The sequence below is a fragment of the Channa argus genome, chromosome 9, assembly GCF_033026475.1.
Source record: "Channa argus isolate prfri chromosome 9, Channa argus male v1.0, whole genome shotgun sequence".
NCBI classification, from domain to species: domain Eukaryota; kingdom Metazoa; phylum Chordata; class Actinopteri; order Anabantiformes; family Channidae; genus Channa; species Channa argus.
Window position 1 is genome coordinate 20,353,978 of NC_090205.1, and position 20,231 is coordinate 20,374,208.

A 20,231-nucleotide genomic window follows, 5' to 3' on the forward strand; every position below is an offset into this window, starting at 1 on the left:
ATATACACTTAAAATGTGATTTATTTATTTATTAAACAAATATATATTTAATAATTTTTTAAAAAATGCACGTTAAAATTAAAGTGATTGTAAAGTTTGCTGCCTCACGCATGAATTATATCAAACTCAATTAGAGTAAATTTCTTTGTAACTCTGTCAAGTAGCTCTTCATGGCATCTTTAAAGATTAATGGTAATTGTTCATAAATGTACAATATGTAGGCATGTATACATGTTTAGTTCATTTTTAACAACACAGATGTTTTCATAAATATCATTTCAACCAATACTTTATATACTGTACAAACAGCCACAAGTTAAAATGAAAACATGTACTTTAAAATCAATATGTCATTATAAAAAATGTCATACTCTTTATCAGAAATAGTAATAATATAAAAAAGATACAGTTCAGTGATGATGATGACTGCATTCTTTTTCCCAAAGGCTTAATGAAAGTTAAGGACTCGCTCATGATCCAGCTTGGAAAGCAGGCTCATCTCTCTTAGAACAGATTTTTTTTGGCCTGTGTACAGATGAACTTGGCAGCATACTCCATTTTGTTTACCTTCTGGGTCACACGTTACACATGGGAAGATGCACTCCTGGAATAAAAAATAAAAATAAGATCATTATCCATTCATACTGAAATAATAGAGTCAAAATCTGGTAAACTAGCATGATAAAGGCGCTAAGAAATGAGGAAATATGGCCTAATTTAGCTTGAATTGATTGAAATTGGTGAACAAGCAGCGCGATAACTTACCTTCCAGTTTCTTTATTTAGGTCATAACAGTCCTTCCGACTGCGCATTTTCTTTAGGATAGTCAACTTATCATCAGCTTGAGTTGCTTTTACTTTTAACTGCACTAATAAGAATGTGTTAATTACATTAAGTAAACAGTACAGCTAACCGCAAAAACCTTCTATACAGGGACAGCTGACTGCTACTTTAGGTTTATAAACCAAGTTAGTTTAAGTTGGTTTCTCTGCATGTCAGCAATACAGTGAGCTATTGTTAGGTTTCTTACGGATCTGATAGATAAACCTCTTACCTTCATGAACTGTGAGCTCAGGTTTGCAAGACACAGATCCTGTAAAGTTCCTGGCAGTGCAGTTACATACCCCAGAGTCTTCTGGACGAGTGTTTAGGACCACCAGGAGATGTTTTAATATATCATTAAATCAGAATGTATTGCATGACTGTATTTAGTTACCTAATAAACTGGCTACTGTAAATAATACTGAAATGTTAACGTTAAAAGTTGTATTAAATATCTGTGATTTGTTATCTGCATGTGATGTGATCCCAGAGTGAATCAATAGACCCAACAAAAGCTGATGTTGCATCTTCTCCTTTGTCAACTCAAGGCATAAATTTACTGACATTGCTGAGTAATCAAGATTAGTTAGTCAGTGTGGCTGCTATAGGTAAAAAAAAAACACACTGCAGCTTTATTTTAAGTGACAAATCTACTCATCAGAACTCCTGAATGTTATTCAGTGACCAGCAGCAAGCAATTAGTAATCCTATTTTGGCCAATGAAGTGGGAGCAGGCAATAGGGGGAGGTAAGGCTGTGTAAACACACAGCTACTGTTACAGTGCATTATTATTAATCATACAGTCTAGTGTGTGTGTGTGTGTGTGTGTGTGTGTGTGACAGGACAGCTTTACGCTGCCAGTTAGACAAACAATGACATCAGATAGTCATCAATTAAGCATTCATCATTGTCACACTGTCATTGGCTGTGCTGACTGTGAGCGCAGGCCTGTAAACATTTTACTGTCAGTAGCTACTGCAGAAGGTGGCCAGTGCCATAATCAGATGCTACTGGAGTCTCTGCTTAGATTACAAGAGTTGGGTGCTTTTGCCACGTGCTCTGTTTATGTAATTTCTGTAATCACTGCAACCACAAAATCCCAGAACTTGTGCTCATTATTAAAGCTCCCATGGCTACAGATATGAGCATATGCACACATAATCACAATGAGACAAGCACAGTCCTGCCCAGTGACTCACTTGGTCTCAATTGAATTTAACGTAATAGGATTTGCAGCCCACTATTTGTTAAGTAATGGCAGTTTTTACTGGCGCCAAAGGTGATCAGGCAAAAGTGCCGCTCTAGTAGTGGGACAGAAAAGAGATCAAGCAGCAATATTTGCTTTACCTCTGTATGATACACTGTACCAGAATAACTGGCTGTACCCTGAATATTTTTAATCAGAATTAAGCACAATATAGCAAAAGACATTTTCCTATTAAATAGTGTCTTTATTTTTGTGTAACTAAGTAATGGAGCTCCAGCTGACCAAAAGGAAAGCTTTTTTATTTCTAAAATGATTTAATTTAAAAATATCAAAGTGAAGTATTGGAAACCATGTAACCACTAGTAAACCACTTTACTTTATTAACATGAAATGACTTGTCTGTCCACAAAATATCCACATAAGACTAAGATGCAAGGGAGGCTCTTTTCATTAGGAGCCTTTTTGGTCTGTTTTAGGTTATACGCTCTAAAATGACCTCAAATATTTAATTAATTTAAAGCAATTAAAGCTTTATATATGTTTGCCTAATACATGTTTGTTTTGTCTTTAAAGTACAGAATACAGTTACCTTACCTGTGATGAAATTTAAAAATTTACTGCTGCAATTATTTTCCACGTTTGTCATTTGCTTTTAGTATCTTTTACATTATAAAACATGTATTTTATTGATCTAAGTTGAAATTTTAAACCTAATTTGGAAGAATCTGTAGGAAGGAAGTCAGTGAATTCATATTCATGCTATACTTTATGTGTAATAATGAGCTTGATTTATATGAGATACATTATTTGAAATCAGAACTCACTGCCCACCCTACTGCTAATCCATCATCTGTTTATTATTGTATTTTTAGGTCAGTGATTTTTTTTTTTTTTTCTTAGAATTTTTGTGTGGATTTTGAAATTTGTTCTTCTCATCTTCTTCATCCTTATCTCCCTTATTTGCCTTGTTGTCTTTGCTCTTTGGTCCTTGGTCCAATCTGGTATGGTTGGCAAGTTAGATGAGGAATCAAAGGTCAGCTGACCAATAATAGCAGCACTGAGAATAGTCTAGGAAATGCCACCATATATTTTCAGTTTCACCTACTACTATAAGATATATTAATTTAAATCCCCCCACCCCTGCAACTTTTTTACACATGGTAGGGCTTGATAGCAGCACTCATCTCCCAGTTGGATTTAATTTTAATTTACACTGCCTAGGTCTATTTATTCGATTCAGACAAACAATCCAACCCAGGCTACAGGCTGAAGAGAGACCAAACCTAAGTAGAGATGATTCCGTGTTTGTGTTCCCTATCATATGCCGGATGATTGTGGATTATTTTAGAAAATGACTTGTTATCTTTTTAGTCACCTGCCTCTCGTGACTCTGAAACATGAGTTATATTGGTTATACTTTGAACTGCTTTGATTAAGTATTAGTGCTTGCAGTGTAAATACGATTTCATTTTATTTCTCATTAGGCTAGAATACAAATGTTTTGTGCTCAAACAAACAAACAAACAAAAAAACAACAACAACCAAATGTGTTTTCTGTTTTTTGGAGAAATATCAGACTAGAACGTCTGACTTAAGTAGAATACTAATCACTGCACTGTACTCCTTACAGCTGACACAAACATAAAATGAAAGTGAGAGGCATGAATACATCATCGACTGTGTTTACATGCATTTAGGAAGCCTGGTTAAAGCAGCACATCCACATATTAATGGAGCACAAGAGTAACGTGATTTCTCCTTCACCTCGGACTAAAACCAATTTTAACTATATAGTACACTGCTACCTGACTTTTCTTTCTCTCTCTCTCCTGCTGTGCTCGACAGCACTGGGGGAGAGAAAGGACAGAGAGAAGAGAGAGGGTGAAAATTAAATAAAGGTTCAGAAGCAGAAAGTCACAGATGTGGGGGTCTATTTTTCTTAAGATACACAAAGGAAAGAGCAAGCTGCAACACAAAGCTTTGTGCTGGCAAAGTGGAGTTTTCCATGCTGCGTTAAGGGTTTCCTCCTTCACTTGAGTAACAGCGTCCATCTGTAGCCTTTGATTGGAGTGTCGACCTACAATCATACATGCAACATCCACTGGCAACATTTGTGCTGCCAGAATCAGAGAGTTGCAACATAACCACACAAACATATGCTCTTTTTACCTGATTCTAAGCAGGTTCATTCGCAGTGTAAAATCAAAGAGTTCGGAGACACTTTATATACAATTTAATATTTCCATGAAATGTAATTGGACAATTCAAAACATAACTTCTATTAAAACATTTAGAACTGCCTAGTGTACCTATTAAATTTTAAGCTTTCTTATTTTTAATTGCATTGTTTGTATATACATGATTCTCTGTGGACCTTTTAATCAGGTTCATTAGTGGGATTTCAGGTTCAAACAATTTAAGTATTCTTCCTGCTCAGTTTACCATATTTATATTTTGTGGGAAGTAAGCAAATGAAGCCAGAGTCTGACTAAATGGTGGTCATGCTGTTATCACAAACTGCAAAAAAAAAAAAAAAGCCTGTGAATGCAATTAGCTGTGCTGCCAATGCAATAAAGCATGTAATCTTTAGGTCTTTAATTAGATCAGATTACATGTCCCATTCTATTAAATTATTTGGCTAGTTGGGACTTATGTTTACTCCATGTGATGGTTGAGAAGGTGCAGTGTTTCCCCTACAATAGAACTGTCGCCATGCCAACAAGACCCCCCACCATGACTACAGGGCGGGCCAAAATATTTTATTAAATCTAGTGATGTTACGTTCACAACTGATATGGTTCTCTATAACATCTTGCGGGTGACGTAGGTACAGAGGATCCAAGAGCCGTTCTAGTTGGTGGACCCAAATTTCACCGCCCGCCCTACATTTACCTCTCTTGCCCTTTACATGCAATTTAGCAAACAACAGTGTTGCACAAGATAAATATTTTTGTGTGCACACAAAACCTCCATTATTCTCTTGCCATCGTGCCTGAAAAAAATTTCTGAAAAACTGGAGGTGAATAGTGTCCACATAGTGAGCATGGTTTTGTCATGTGTTCACATATGTAAACAATGTTACATAATGCAGAGCTCCTTTTCAAAGGCAAAGAAAGTGCTAGGAGTGAAAAAAAGAAGAGTATTTTGTAGTGTGTATGACAGGTAAGAGACAAAGACCTGGTCTGCATTTTTAATTAATCTCCCAGCGATGTCATGCAGAAAACTGTGAGCATTGTAACATAATGAAAAATAGGTCTGTTACTGTAGATAGGACTTGCCTTTATCTCCCTTGGCTTTAACACTCCTGTACATGTTCGCCGATAAAAATGTCAAACGGCGGCTAAGATCATCGGTCACTGACTAATATCATTTTATAATTTAAATTAATGACAGTCATATAAAATATAATATTGTGGGTGTGTGTGCTATCTACACATGGGCTGGGGATGGTGAGACACTTTCTTTAATAAAGCCACCAGATAATTTAACATTACAGAGTTTCCAAGTTTTCCAAGTTAAAAACAAATCAACTTTTAGTTCTGAATCAGGACCTCAGCTGTTACTGCGGCAAGTACTGTAGCTGTTGAAAAATAAGGTGTGCAAAGGTCAGCACACTGTTAATGTGTAAAAACAATGGCAGTATTTAATGTTCTGCTATATACAAGCCTACAGTGCAATATATGAATTTGTAATATTTATAGTAGCTGTCTTTGACACAAATATTTGATAAAATCAGATCAAATAAGCACATTTTCTAGAGTGTCTTGCAATATTTCTAGGAATTTTTTTTGTCAGCATTTTTTGTCTTACAACACACACACACACACACACACACACACACATTGCAAATTCAATGGATTCACATGTATTTCCTTAATTTGTGATTTAAGATTGCCCTTAGTGCACCATTAAAGTTTTATCATAGAATTTTCTTTATTCAGCCTTTCAGTGGCACAAATCTGTCTTTCACATTTCCAGATATATCCACATACACGTGGCAGAAATGCTGTTTCAAATGCAATATTTGCATAATTTGATTATTAACAACATTCACAAGGTAAATTTGTTTGATTCTTCCACAGACTTTAGGGTGTATTTTTTCCAATTCAGTACCATTTTTATTACAGGCCCCCTAAAACTAATATTTATGTATATTATATGTATGTATATTTTATTTACTTTTGCCTGTATTTCTTTTGCTCTTACTGCAGCAGTATGTAGACCTGTATGAGAACTGAAGCCTTGATGTCATTGTACAAAAAGCATGGAATGCGATTAGGCAGCGTATAGTACTCTGTTGTGTATGATGTCCACCTCTGTGATAATTATACAAACATACATTACATACCCATCCTGTCTCTGTCTGCCAGCTCAGGTCACCTCGCCCAAAAAAATAGCTGGAGCCTCCGTGAAACTGTACCACTTGTTGTGGTCATACAGAAGGCACGTTTAGTGTTTTGTGAGATAGTGTGTTTGGCTTGAAGTACTGTACAAAAGGGGAGTCTAATCTGGCTTTGTGATGTTGCCATGGATACATGAACACTGTCTCACATGGACAACACAGATGTACTTGACCATTTTTTTCATTTATTAAATATTAGATTCCACTGGAAAAAATATACAGAAGTAATTTATTTATTCAGTGAATAGACAGCGCGAGCAGTTCTTACTACTACAATATATAAGAAATCAGTGGTTTTACAGCAACATGATATGTGGACCCAGATGTGGTTTATGACAAATGGCTCACTGAAAAAAATGATGATAGATATGAATCAATAGGCCAAAACAGCCACAGGTTCTACAGTTTATTTTTGAGGCCCACAAAAACATATAACTTAAAACATATACACACATACATGCACTCAAAACATATAATAGTTGTCTGTCAATGATGTAAAAAAGCTAATATAAAATATGTTTCTTTGGGGTGCACAGAAAAGGTGTTGTGACCGCCATCATAGTGTTACAAGGTGAGACGGTGCAGCGTGCCACATCATATCTCATTAATTTATCCTGTCTATCACCAAAACAACAGACCCTAGCCAAAGGGCTTTACTGATGCCAGCTGCCTCCCTTGTTAATTTGATTCCTCACCTCATCACTTGGGCCTGGAGCTGTAATCCACTGAGCTGTCCAGGTGTTTTGTCTAGACATCTGCTTGTGAAGACAAAATGACTTTTGTTGTTGTTTTTCTGGTTTCCCTTCTTTGTTGCAAATCTGTGTTTTGTTTGTGAGATATGGCCAAATTGACTGCAGGTGCAAGAGAAAGAAACAGTTTTCTCCTAATTACCTGGACTAATGAGGAGAGAGAGAGATGAGAAGTGATGCACTAGTGAGGGGAGTGAAACACACTGTTGAAGGAGGTAGTGACAGATAATAATAAAAAACACATAATAATTTGAGAAGCGCTTTAAACGTCAAAACCCTGGATTAAGAAAAAAGTATCTTGTTTCTTAAAGCTTTAAGTCACAGTAGTGCTGGGTTATATGGCCATTAAATTTAATCTCTTTTTGTGTGTGTGCTTTGGACTAGTTACAATTTTAATTGTATTTACATAAATAAAATACAATTGGAGCAGCGGTGGAACAGTAACAAAAACGTAAGCCCTACACAAAGTAGGTGCATATTGGGCTCTGAACACTTCCAAAACACAAGTGACCTACATCCTATAATGTCCCTTAATGCAACAACTGTGCACTGTCACACTGTAATTGTTGCTGACAGGTGGCTGATGCTATGGCTGCTATGGAAACAAGGTGTTTCTTTCATTCAATGCGAAGCCTGTGCACAGAGGCAAACGAAAGACAGTGAGATGTCTGGCATTTCAATATCACTGAGTAACATAACTGGCCGCCTTTTTGATACTATTTTATTGTCTTCACTTGGTGTGGTCACCTTAACTACAGCTTTTTTAATGGATTTCGTTTTGGGGGGGGCATATTAGACTTGAGAGGTGACAGTAAACAGGGGGAGAGAGATGGGATATAACATGCAGCAAAGATTTAAAACTGGGATAATGCTTATAATAATTATGTGTCATGCACCTTAATCGCTTACTTATCATTGTGTTCCTACCCCAGCTTGTTTGATAGCAAAACCAACACATTTGGAGGCATCTCCAAGGAAACCCTACAGCTGACTTTACCATTGTGACTACAGAGAGCTGCTGGGTCTGTTGTTCGGGTGACAGCAGAGGAAGCAGCAATCTTATTTTTTCAATTTAGGTGTGTTTCACATCGTTAAAGAACAAAAATTTGCATTATTTATAACCTGTCAGATCACATTGTTTACCTGTAGGTTCCACATAAACCAAATATAATTATAATTATATGGCAGAAGTGATTTTGTGTATCTCAATAGCCGATTCTTTTCCTTGTTATTCATATCTCAGCAGAGTGTAGTTTGGTGGGAGCACACGGCAATTGCTACCATTTCTCCTGGCTTCTTTGTCTCATAAAAACATAGGAAGGAATGATAAAAAAGGGCAGATCGGGGAGAAACAAACCACCAGAGACAGATAAGAGCATACTGCAGGGTCAGGATGTGAATGAGGCAAATGTAGAAAAGAAACCTGTCAGAGGAAGGTACAGTGTAAAGGAGAGTATGAGAGCGAAACAGGCATAGAAGAGGAAGAGGAACAGTGTGAACAGAAATGTCTCTAAATGATGGTTGGCTGATTAATTTGGGGGTGATAATTGTGTGTGCAGCATCACAGGAGCAAAACAAGCACACATAAATACAAAGCAGTGATCCCAGTTAAGGACCAAAAAAAAAATAATTCAATTAAAAATAAAAACAAACCAAAGAACTGCATATTGTGGCAGTGAATATCCTGTTTTCCAAATGTGTTTGTGAATTTGTGCAGTAATATGATGTTTTAGGACTGAGCCATTAATAAATTATATCAAACAAATAGAAATGTTCTGGGAGAATATGAAACTGCAATATTATAAATGAAACTGGAAAATTATAAATAATATTGTTTTAAGACTCAGTATGAGTCTGAATGACCAAATGTGAGATGCTGTCTGCTCTTACATGTTAATGTTTGGGATTTAAAAGCTTTAAAGGTCAGTTTTCATTGATTTGTTTGAATCATGGATCTGAACCAGCAGGATCATAATGAGCCATTAGTGCTACCAGACTTACTGTCATTATCATTTTCAATCAGTGTGATATCATTTCTGTTTCTCATTTAGAAATATCACGTGCCCTTGTTTCACTTGCATTGTCTCTATTTCTTCTAGTGTCCCCTCCTTTCCTCCCTTTTCCTTCTGTTTAAATAGGATACAGTATTTGAGCTCTGGTTGTTCTTTTTTAGCTTGTGGGGTGAATGAGTCATGTCTCAGTACAGCGGTTCTCCAATCACTTAGCTTTGCATCTGTGTGTTTAGCCATGCACACATTCCGATCATGAATTGTGTGTACACTTGTGCCCACGAGTGAGAGAGAGCAAACGAGGTTGGAAGAGGTGCTGTATGCTCTTTAGAAAAGGATGCAAGCCTCCAAGCGTAAACAGGCAATTGGTGTAGGTGTAGATGTGTGAACACAAAGGGCGAATGCACAGACACCTGCAAGGAGAGGACGAGGGAAAAGGGGTTGGAATGAGTGATAGAGTCTTGGCAGTGGTGTAGAGCTGGATTTATCTACCCACATTGTGACTCACCATTTGTCAACCATACAGTTTACTTTTCATGGCAGCTACTAAAAGACACTAAAAAAACGGGCATAAAGAATGGGGGGGGGGGCTAATAGGAGAATAAGAGAAAGCAGAGAAAAACAGTTTGTATTTCAGAGGAAAATGTACTTTAGAAAGTAGGGCAGCAGCTTCTGTCTCATTGTAGCCTGCTTAAGAACAGTCAAAAACAATGGACAATGATAAGTCAGGGATTTTAAGTAGTTTATATATTAATTGTGTGTAATGCAGGATGTGTTCAGTCTTTCATAATCCATTAGGCTGAATACACTGTCCTCTCTAATGTATTGTCTACTAAACCCAGTGATGTCAAATCTTGTAACTTCATGATAAGACTACCTTTGTTATATATTTGTTTCCATATAATTTGATGCAGTAGATGTTCACACAACTTCCAAATTAGGCTATAGATCCATCAGCGGACTGTAAGGATGACACACTCAACATATTAAAACCTTGTTACACATAGTTGTTCAACAATGTGTATGTGGGAGGACGGGAACACTTGGGAGACTGTCTTAAGCAATGCCATTGTGTAAGCCAAGTAATAATGTGCCACTACTGGAAATGTGTACGGGAAACACATGGCAAACATTAACAACATCTTTAGTAATCTTTAGTGTGTCTGGCAAAGTCTTCTGGTCTGCAGCTGTGTATGTCCAATTTACTGAACTTAAAATGTAATTGTTTGTCAATGTATTTCTTTAAAAAGTATAAAAAATGTTAATTATTAGTTTTCCTATTAGAAGCTGTTGTTATACTGTTATGGCATTTTCACATTAAACAAATAAATAAAAATAAGAAAGTTGAGCCAGCTTCTTTTAACTGTGGCAGTTTAGTCTTAGATGGGAAATGTTTAAAGACTGTTTCTGTGTTTGTCGACGCACATTTCAGTTCGGTGTATAGCAGAAATAGCATCGCTTGGCGACCAGCAAATTGTGAAGCTACTCTTTGAATATTTTCTGAAGTTTGTTAGCAATGCAGATCATTTGCCACATTCACACAGTATAAATCTAACTGGCAGACTGCAATGAACACATATTGGGCAAGGATCAACTTTATTAATGCTTCATGAAGTTTGTAAACAAGGTAGGAAAACAGAAAATTTAAAGTAAAATTACTTAGAATAAAAGCTCTATAATAAAAAATTATTTTAATGAAATTGCGATGGTGCGAGACACATAAAACAATGTTCGGGAAACACTGGAGACTGTCGTATCCCAACACACAAATACATCTTGGTCCCTGGTAGGTTTGTCTCAGTACCCTATTTACCAGTACAACCAGTACTATACTGTACAAGCCAATGGAGTATTAGTAATATAACATATCACATCTGCGATTTCAGTTTGGTACTAAAGTATTTAATGTGGAAAATTTCTTTGTAAATATTAATCCCTGCAGCTGATTTGTTGGCATTTCCTCACCTGTGCTGTGTTACTTTGAGGAACATTTTTAGATCTCTGTCCTTCTGCCCTGGGCTTTTGCTGCTGCTTTACCTACAGTAATATCTTTTAATTGATGTGGAATTCACTAATTATGAACTAAATGGCAGCGTGTGAATATAGGTTATATGCTATGGATTTACTGTCAAGCTAAACTATAAAGCAGCAGCATTGTGACAAACTCTGTTGTCTACGATGACTTTATTTAAGGACTCATACTTACATTGTGATCTTTCATTTTAAATCTCACTGTTTTCAATCAAGATGTCATACGTGTCCTCTGGATACATATGTTCAGAGGACACGTGTCCAACCACATGTTCCTCCTTTTTGACAGCAGGCCCCATTGTGCATGTTTACAAGTGCAATGAGCGCTTTTAAGTCCAACATAGCATGATGAGTTGGGGGCGGATGGCTGTTTGTACTGCTTTTCGTATGTATACTTTAAGAATGCTCAGTGACTTCTCCATTTAATTCTCTTCTGCACCTCACATCTGACACTCAAAAGCACTTGGCGAGCACCACAAAACATTTAATGTCACCAACGGAAAGGCTTTGGGGCATTTATGATTACAGCTCTCAGTTTGTTTAAATCCAGCCTCCCTCCCACTGCTACGTGATTACCTCTGACAGGCGTTCCCTTTGCCTCACTCACAGGGTTGTTGGGCTTATTTAGGTAAGCTATAGGACTACCTATAGTCCTATAGCTGTATTAATAATAATAATAATAATAATACAGTATTAATAAATATTGGCTCATGAACTAAACCTAAACAAATACACACTCAATTTTCAACCATTCACCCATTAGACTAGCTATACCGGTTAGTCTGTTACAGGGTCATGGGAAGAATGGAGCCAATCCTAGCTGATACAGAGGAAAAAACATTTAGGAAACTAACTAAATTAAAACTGTTTTATGTTCATAAGGACTCCTCAAAAACAAATAGTGTCAACTACAAGGAAGTAACATTAAGACAAAACTGTGTACATAATCACATAGATTGAAACAGTAACTGATTAGTCATTGACTGAGCTTATCTATGTGGCGACAAGCATTACTAACAGTGTGAGCTGTGGTGAGTGGCACAGACAGCTTTCTCACTGTTGTGTGACCCTGGAGCAATGCCATGTTTAGCAGTCCTGACAAGTGCAGAGACAGGGTAGATTCCGTCTTATACTCAACACTGAAGCGAGACGAGTGTTGACGCCCGAAGTTATTATCAGTATGCACTGATTGTAGGCTTGGTTCATCAGTAAACCAATCACAGTAAAATCGGATCCCTGAAATAATAGGTGACTCAGAATAATTGGAGAAATACACTGCTGTATTTGCAAGTCTTATGCAATAAATTCAACTTTTATATATACAATCAGAAATTCAAAAGCGATTTTTATCAGTTTTAGGAAGTTTGGTGATGTGCAGAACCAAGTTGAATATATCAACATACAGTATAGTATCCTCCCAAAATAATAGCTTTTTAGAATTGGATTGCAGACATCATGGTCTGTTAAACAAGAATCCTAATGACTTTGTTAAAGCCTGGACTTTTAAATTAACTTTTTAATTACGCCCTATCCATTTAAATACATAGTAATAACATTTGGTCATACTATTTATTGTTTCCACTTTTCTCAACTTAGTGAGTTTTCCACTAGAGTTTTTCTCTGGCCTCTCTGACATACTTTCGGCATCTAGTGACATCATGTTCTGAACTAAACATCTTTTGCCCAATATTTTTCAGAGACTGTCATTGTCTGATTTGTAGTCAGTGTATCAAGAAGGTCATCAAAATTCTCCGTTTGACCAATCAATAAAAGGATACGTTATGTGTATGATGTTTGATTGGTCAAATCACTTCGTTCTTGTTTAAAATAATTCAACTTTACTATTGTTGAAGTAGAGGAAACTTTAGATGCAAATAGTAGTAACTTGATATAATAATAATAATAGCTAATAATAAAACTATAAATTATTTTTAAAATTTTTAAAGAAATTTTGTATAGTATATACACTCCAAAAAATATTATATTATAAATATAAAGATTTGCTTTGCTTGCCCATTGACTTGTTGGTGCTTTAGGCATTTTCAGAGCATGTTTCTATTGAAACTATTTAAAAATGTTGCCCACTATGACTGTAAGTTTCAGGAAGCACTCGATCCAAATCCCTCAGTCTCCCTGCTCCGACATGTTCTACTATCTGCTACTCTCTGCCACGCTATATTGGGATGCTGCAAAAGAACCAGAAGTACCATAGAAGCTGTCAACGGTGCTGAAAAACATGATTCTTTTGGCCCTAGTGAAGCACCGTAATAAACTTATGTAGTCTAATAGGTAACACTGCAACAATATGTGGAATACTGGTGTCGGCAGCAGCGGCAACATGTCCACTGCAACTCAAATGAGGATAAAAAAAAAAGCTGGAAGTCGTGTATGGGGTTCTTTTGAATTTTAGTCAGATGATCAGAGACAAGTTATCCGCCACGAAAAGGCACTCTCTTTAGTAAATCTCAGTTTCTTTTAGCTCTGTCAGCCTTCTTTAACTCTTTATTTAATTGTTTGCCACAGTCACTGCCACGTACCAGCCCTTTCAATCCCTCTGTGTCTTTTTCCCATTTCCCTTCATTTAACTACATTTACAGTGGCATCATTATCCTCCTCTCTCCTACTGTCACCCTTTTTTTTTTTCTTTCCCCACACACGTTTCTGCCTAGATGAGGAGGCATTGAGGCAGGCAACCAGGCAGGCTGGACTGTGTTATGGGGTGTAATGATGGTACTGGGTTCTATAAAAAGCCTGCAGGGAGCTGAATCGATATCTCCTGTTGTCAAATTGCACGTTAGAGGGACAGGATCTTGAGTTTGTACTTAGTGCTGCACTGTGCATGTGCTCTGCATGTGTGTGTGTGTTTGAATCTGTGTGATTGTGAGTGTGAATTCCCAAATGGGAGTGCATGCATCCTGCCAGGCTTGGACACTGCAGGATCTTGTATAACCTGCACACAGAGGCCTGAAACAAACACACCCACGTGACATTTACCTTTAAGAAATGTGAAATGAAGAATTGTTTTCTGCAACGATTATATTATATGTTTTATTAAAAAGTACCATTTATACTGTAGGTTTAGCCTGAGAGAGATCTGGTTGTGGTTGAAACACAGATTCAAACCAAATTCTGGAATATTGATCTAAAATCAATATGGCTGTCAAAAAAATCTTGGTGCTTAAGGCTGTTTCTGTGTCCCTGCAGTGCATGAGTGCATGTATGCGTGTGTGTGTGTGTGATGCGCTTTTTTCGGTCACCAACCAATCACAAACCAATGTCTATCAACTGCATTCCTGTAGAAAAACATGTTAGAGGCTAGTCCACAATTTTTTTGGTGCTAGCTAGCCAACTCCAAACTCCAAGTATTTTGGACTCTGCAAAAACAATAAAGAGATTCATGATAAAACAGTATTGCTGTGAAAAACAGGCAGCTGCAACATCAAGTTTCTTGGGAATAATAAATGTGCTACTCACGTAGGAAGGCGACAGAGAAAATCAGTTATTAATAGCATGTTTTATATTTATAACTTCAAATCCTATAGTGCAAAAGGAACAACGATAGAACATTGAGCAGCAACAGGCAATGGGAGTGACCTTACGGCGAAATATCACCAAAACAATTTTGCGTATCTGAAGCCGTAGCTTCCACAAGCCTCTGCTGATACTTAGAATATGCTTAACTTTTCCGTTTTCTCGGCAATGTTTCTTCGTACAAAGTGGCACACACAAGTGCTACTAACTGACATGCTAGTTGAACAGGCTGCCTCCCTGTTTGTTTTGCTACGAGGTCATGTTTTATCAAGCAGGTTTCTTGGGGAAACCAGTTTTCTGGTTTTGCAATATTAGTTTTCATTATTTCTATTGACCTTGCACTGGAGCATCACAATAATCTAAGGAACATGCGTATTATGAGTAATTTCTTCATCCATGCTATAGGGGACCAGATCAATTTTAAGAGATTATCACTCTGTTACAAGTTAATGATTGATTAACCAGAACAAATTAATTATCAGTCTTTTTCCATTTAGAGAAACTTGACCTAAGCTTTCCAAGAGACATGGTTTAGGAAAGGGGAGGGTCCACTTTCCTTACTCTCAGAGACATGTTAAAGTTCGGTTTCCTCGGTCAGAATTTGTCTCTGTAGCCTTGTGTGTGTTTATACTGGAATTGCATAAAAAAATCAATGTTTTTAAATCACTTAAGATTTTAAAATTATTTATTGTGCACCAGGCCTGACTCAGCCAATCTTATTGGGATTCGGTTAATTACTCTTAAGTCTGCCATAAGATTGAGTAGATTAATTAATTTCCTCCTCTGTGATGGTCTAATGTGTAGTTTCAATCAGTCCCATCAAAAGTTTGGCAAAATTTTTATTTTGTTTCTTATAGTTTAAAGTTTCTATTGTGATTACTATACTGTGTAAACTGATGTTGTCACGATACCAAAATAATGACCTTAATAGCAATACCTTGTTTTTACCGTGTTGCTTTAGAATGTATTATTTTTCCATACTGTTTAAACACAGAAAAGCTAAACATTGTCAATTTCACTGTGAATATCCAGAAAAATAAAAAGAAATCAAATAAAAGTATTCGGTGGAAATATTGAAAAACATCTAAATGAAATACTTTAAATGTTATATTTAGTTTATTTTCTCCTATCCATTAGATCACAGGTTCTCATCAACATCACCCTGATGGTTTTCCCTCATTTTTGATCTAGACTTATAGCAACACAGAGGTGGCATGTTGTCTGGATGGGTAATAGGATAAGGACTGATCGTTTTGGATAGGGGTTGTACACATGAAAAACTGTTAACATTTGCAAGAGAAACCTTCTGCTGTGCAAAGAAGGTGATGAAAATTAATTGCATTCCATTTTCATCAAACACATCTTAGCAAAATAAATCTCCATTATACATCAAATTATGCATCATTTTATAACCATTATCCAGCTTACCTTTGGTTGACGTTACCATGGCAGTATCATAAAGGTTTGTATAGAGTCTTATTAGGGATGGTGACAGAGTGGCTGCGGCTGGACGTGTGTGTTTATGTGTCGGACTGGGAGGGCAGAGAAAGAGAGAGAGAGAGAGCTAAGGACAAAAAAAGGCACCAAGACATCGGACAAAACAACCAAACTAGGGTTGGCCTGGTCGTTTTTTTCTTTTTTTAAATCTGTAATCACTAATCAGTCCAATACCTTTATTATCAGATATTATTTTTTCAGGAAGCTGATACGTTTGTCAGTTAAATCTGTAAATGGACTATTTTTTGGATTGCAATGAACTGGACAGGTGGTCATAATGTTAGGCCTGACAGGTGTGGTCATTTTGTCCTAGCCACTCTTTCTAATTGCTGTCATCCCACCTCATTATGGCCTGTTGAAAAACCAATCATATCTCTTTACTTTACATTAATGTCACCACTTGGAATTGCTAAAGCCAGAAATTCAAATTCTAAACATAAGAAATCATTCTTAGTTGTACAAAAACCCTTAACAATCTTATTTTGTGGACAGAATTACCTTGGGCTCATCCTGACCCTCTTTCTTACTGGTTTTAGAGAAACCTCAGTCTGGTGCATTTGCAGTCCTTTGCTTTGACCTGTAAAAATCCCTGGACTGCAGACCTTTTGAAGGACCAATTTATTTTATTGCCTCAAAGCAGGTTATCTGCAGGTTAATTACTCACTGTGCTGCTCATTGAGATAGGGCCAAGAGTGTACAAATGGTTTACGACCTGTGTGTGTTCATGTGTGTGTACAATTTCTTATAGATAATAGTCCTTTGTGGCAGTGAACTAAAGCACTGATCCATGCCATACTGCCCTACAAACATTACATGTTTCTAGAAGTAGCATGGATTTAGATTTATTCTGAAAGGTGCTTAAAGTAATAGTCCCACGTTAGAAGATGTAATCGATACCCTGTCACCAAGTTTCATGAGTCCTCAAGGGGGCATTTAACTGACAGGAGACAGATGATCAGCAGCGAAGAACAAATACGAATACAAAGAAAAAGAACATTGTGGGAACAAAAACAAAACAAAACAAAAAAACGTCTGCATCAAACGTCTGCAGGCTCTACACTGACAAGACATATGGGATGCTCTTTGTGGTCTCTCTCATCAGAAAGATCAATTTACTTTGACAATGATTGGTAAATAGCAGAATGAAAAGCCACGTTTTACTATGAAATGAATTGAAACGATAACCGTAGTGGTGTAATGTTGAGAAGTTACAAAGCTTTAATCAAGATGCAACTTGAACGTAAGACATTTGATCGTAAACCCATCTCCAAGTATTAAAAACAGTGCCTATCCAAAAATGGTCATAGCACCTCTACTGCCACCTAGTGTTTCTGTGTTTGAAATGGGTAACAGGTGTGATTACTACAGCAATGCTGAAACTATAAGATGCCTGCCTGTCAAACAAACTTAAGCCAAAACATTATTCTCTTTCACAGTTGATAATGTATGTTTTGGTTTATGAAAATTTTCCAAATTACACCTTAAAAACACCTTTAAAATAAATCCAGTCTCTTGCAGCTGTAAAATCTTTAGCAGTACCACTTTGAACACACTATTCCACTGTGATAATAGCTGGTAATAGCTGCATGAATGTAAATTATATTTGATGATAGGGTAAGAATTGGATTCACATACTACATTCACTTCCACCAAATCAAAGCCAAAATAACGCTGGTTATACCAAACAAAAACAAATATGAATAGACAGAATTTTCATTAAAACACCACAATGACATGTATCTATTCTCATTGTGCCTGCTATAAATAGAAAAGTAATAGAAGGTAAACAAAAACTTAGAGATTAGACACCAGAGAGCAGCTATGACTGAAATAAACAAGGACAGATATCAGAGTTCTGGAAAGGTTAATCCGGTGTTAATCCAGTATTAACACTTAATAAAAGCTCATGTTGTTGGGGATTTACAAAACACATTAAAGCTGAAACCTGCAATTTTCACTCGGTGTGAGTTCATTTCCAGGGCCATTGAACTGTACAGTTAAACACATCTCCCCAAGTATGATCATCATATGGTCTATATAATATATACATGTAGACCATATATTGCCTGAATTAAGTTATTGCCAATGTGTGGCAAAAATCATGTATACAAGTCATACTGGGAGCATTCTGACTTTTACATAATTATTGATTATAAATCTTATTTTACATTCAAAAAAGTTGCGTAAAACGCAAATAAAAACAGAATGCAATGATTTGCAGATCTCATCCACCTATAATTTTTATTTACAATAGAACATAAACAACATATCAGATGTTGAAAGTGAGAAATTGTACCATTTCATGGAAAATATGAGCTCCATTTTGAATTTGATGGCTCCAACACATCTCAAATCACTGATTTACACATCTTCCCAACTTTTTTTGAATTGGGGTTGTACAAATCAAATCACTTGTTTTTAGTTCTACAGCTAAATGAAAATTCTCCTTCTACATTATAATCATATTTGCCCCCTGCTTTGTCTTTATATGTGGCCCGATATATACTGATTGGGCATAGAGGACTGCATGTTGCGGCTAATCTAATTATAGTGTTCGTTTATCAAATATCATGTTGCTGAGAGCCTTCTAATGTTGATTTACCACTGACAGTAGATGGTTGGCCTTTTATTATAATGTTCATGCTGACTTGAATAATATCTCAAGGCATGGGCAATAGAGTGGTACAATTAAAATGTTCTCCTCCTTATGGCTTCCTCTGTTGTCTTTGTTTGTTGTCACCCCCCCCAAGCAAACAAAAACATGTGCCATTGTTCCTAGCAGTGCACTTAATGCATGTGTTGTCTCCATAGTGAGATAAATACAGATTTGATATCTGAATATTTTCAATAAGTAGACAGTATTGGCAACATGTTAAAACCTGCCGTCTATGTTACTGAGTTTGGCAACATAATTCAAGATTTAAGATTCCAACAAATTTATTGATCCCATAGGGAAATTGTGTTGCCTTGTAACAGTTGCTCTCCACGTGAAAAGTAGAAAAAGAAAGGAAAAAACTTGCACCAAAGGCGATAACAAGTACTAGTACACACTACTGATCAATAAGTAAGAAAAAACCCAGCTCGATGAGTACAAATAAATAAAGTTAAAATAATAAATGAAACAAAAACAATACTATTAGTCCCCCTCGTTTTTCCAGAACGCAAGTGAGTTGAACAGTTAAATAGCCACTGGGAGAGAGGATCTCCTGTGGCGTTCTGTGCAGCACTTGACTGTGATCAGTCTCTGGCTGAAAGTGCCCCTCTGTGCAGCCAGCTCACAGTGGAGTGGGTGGGAGGGATTGTCCAGGAATGAGACGAGTTTGGACAACATTCTCCTCTCAGCCACAACATGCAGAGGGTCCAGCTTCTCCCTTAGAACCACCCCTCCTTATTAGTCTGTCCAATCTGTTACTGTCTGCCACTTTCATATCGCTGCCCCAGCAAACCACAGCATAGAAGATGGAGCTGGCAACCACGGACTCATAAACCATCTGCAGTATGGTGCTGAGTTGTACCTGAAGTCAGATGTATACCAGGTGAAGAGAAAGGGAGATACAACTGCCCCTTGGGGAGCACCTGTGCTGCAGGTCACAGTGTCAGAGACACAATTCTGCAGACTGACACACTGGGGTCAGTCATTGTAGTCCAAAATCCAGGCAACCATGGGGGTGTCAACAAACATGCTCTTTACTTTCTGCCTCAGCAGAACAGGCTGGATTGTGTTAAAAGCACTGGAGAAGTCAAAAAACATAATCCTTACAGACCCCCTCAGGCTTGTCCAGCTTTGCACTGTGGTCAGACCTGCCCAGTCCAGGACCAGTCTCTGCAACACTTTCATGATGTGGAAGGTCAGAGCAACAGGTCTGTAGTTACTGGGGACAATGGCGAGGGCCACTTTCAAAACTGGCACCAGGCATTATGTTTTCCATCCCACAGGCACCGCTGAAGGATGGCACATAGCTGTGGGGCACAGGCTTCCAGTA

The 20,231-nt window shown here is 37.2% G+C and overlaps 1 protein-coding gene across 12 annotated transcripts in view; it reads left to right on the plus strand.

Annotated features, from left to right (window-relative positions):
- stxbp5l (syntaxin binding protein 5L) overlaps window positions 1-20,231 on the plus strand; it is a 107,722-nt gene that overhangs the window by 22,766 nt on the left and 64,725 nt on the right. The window lies entirely within an intron of this gene.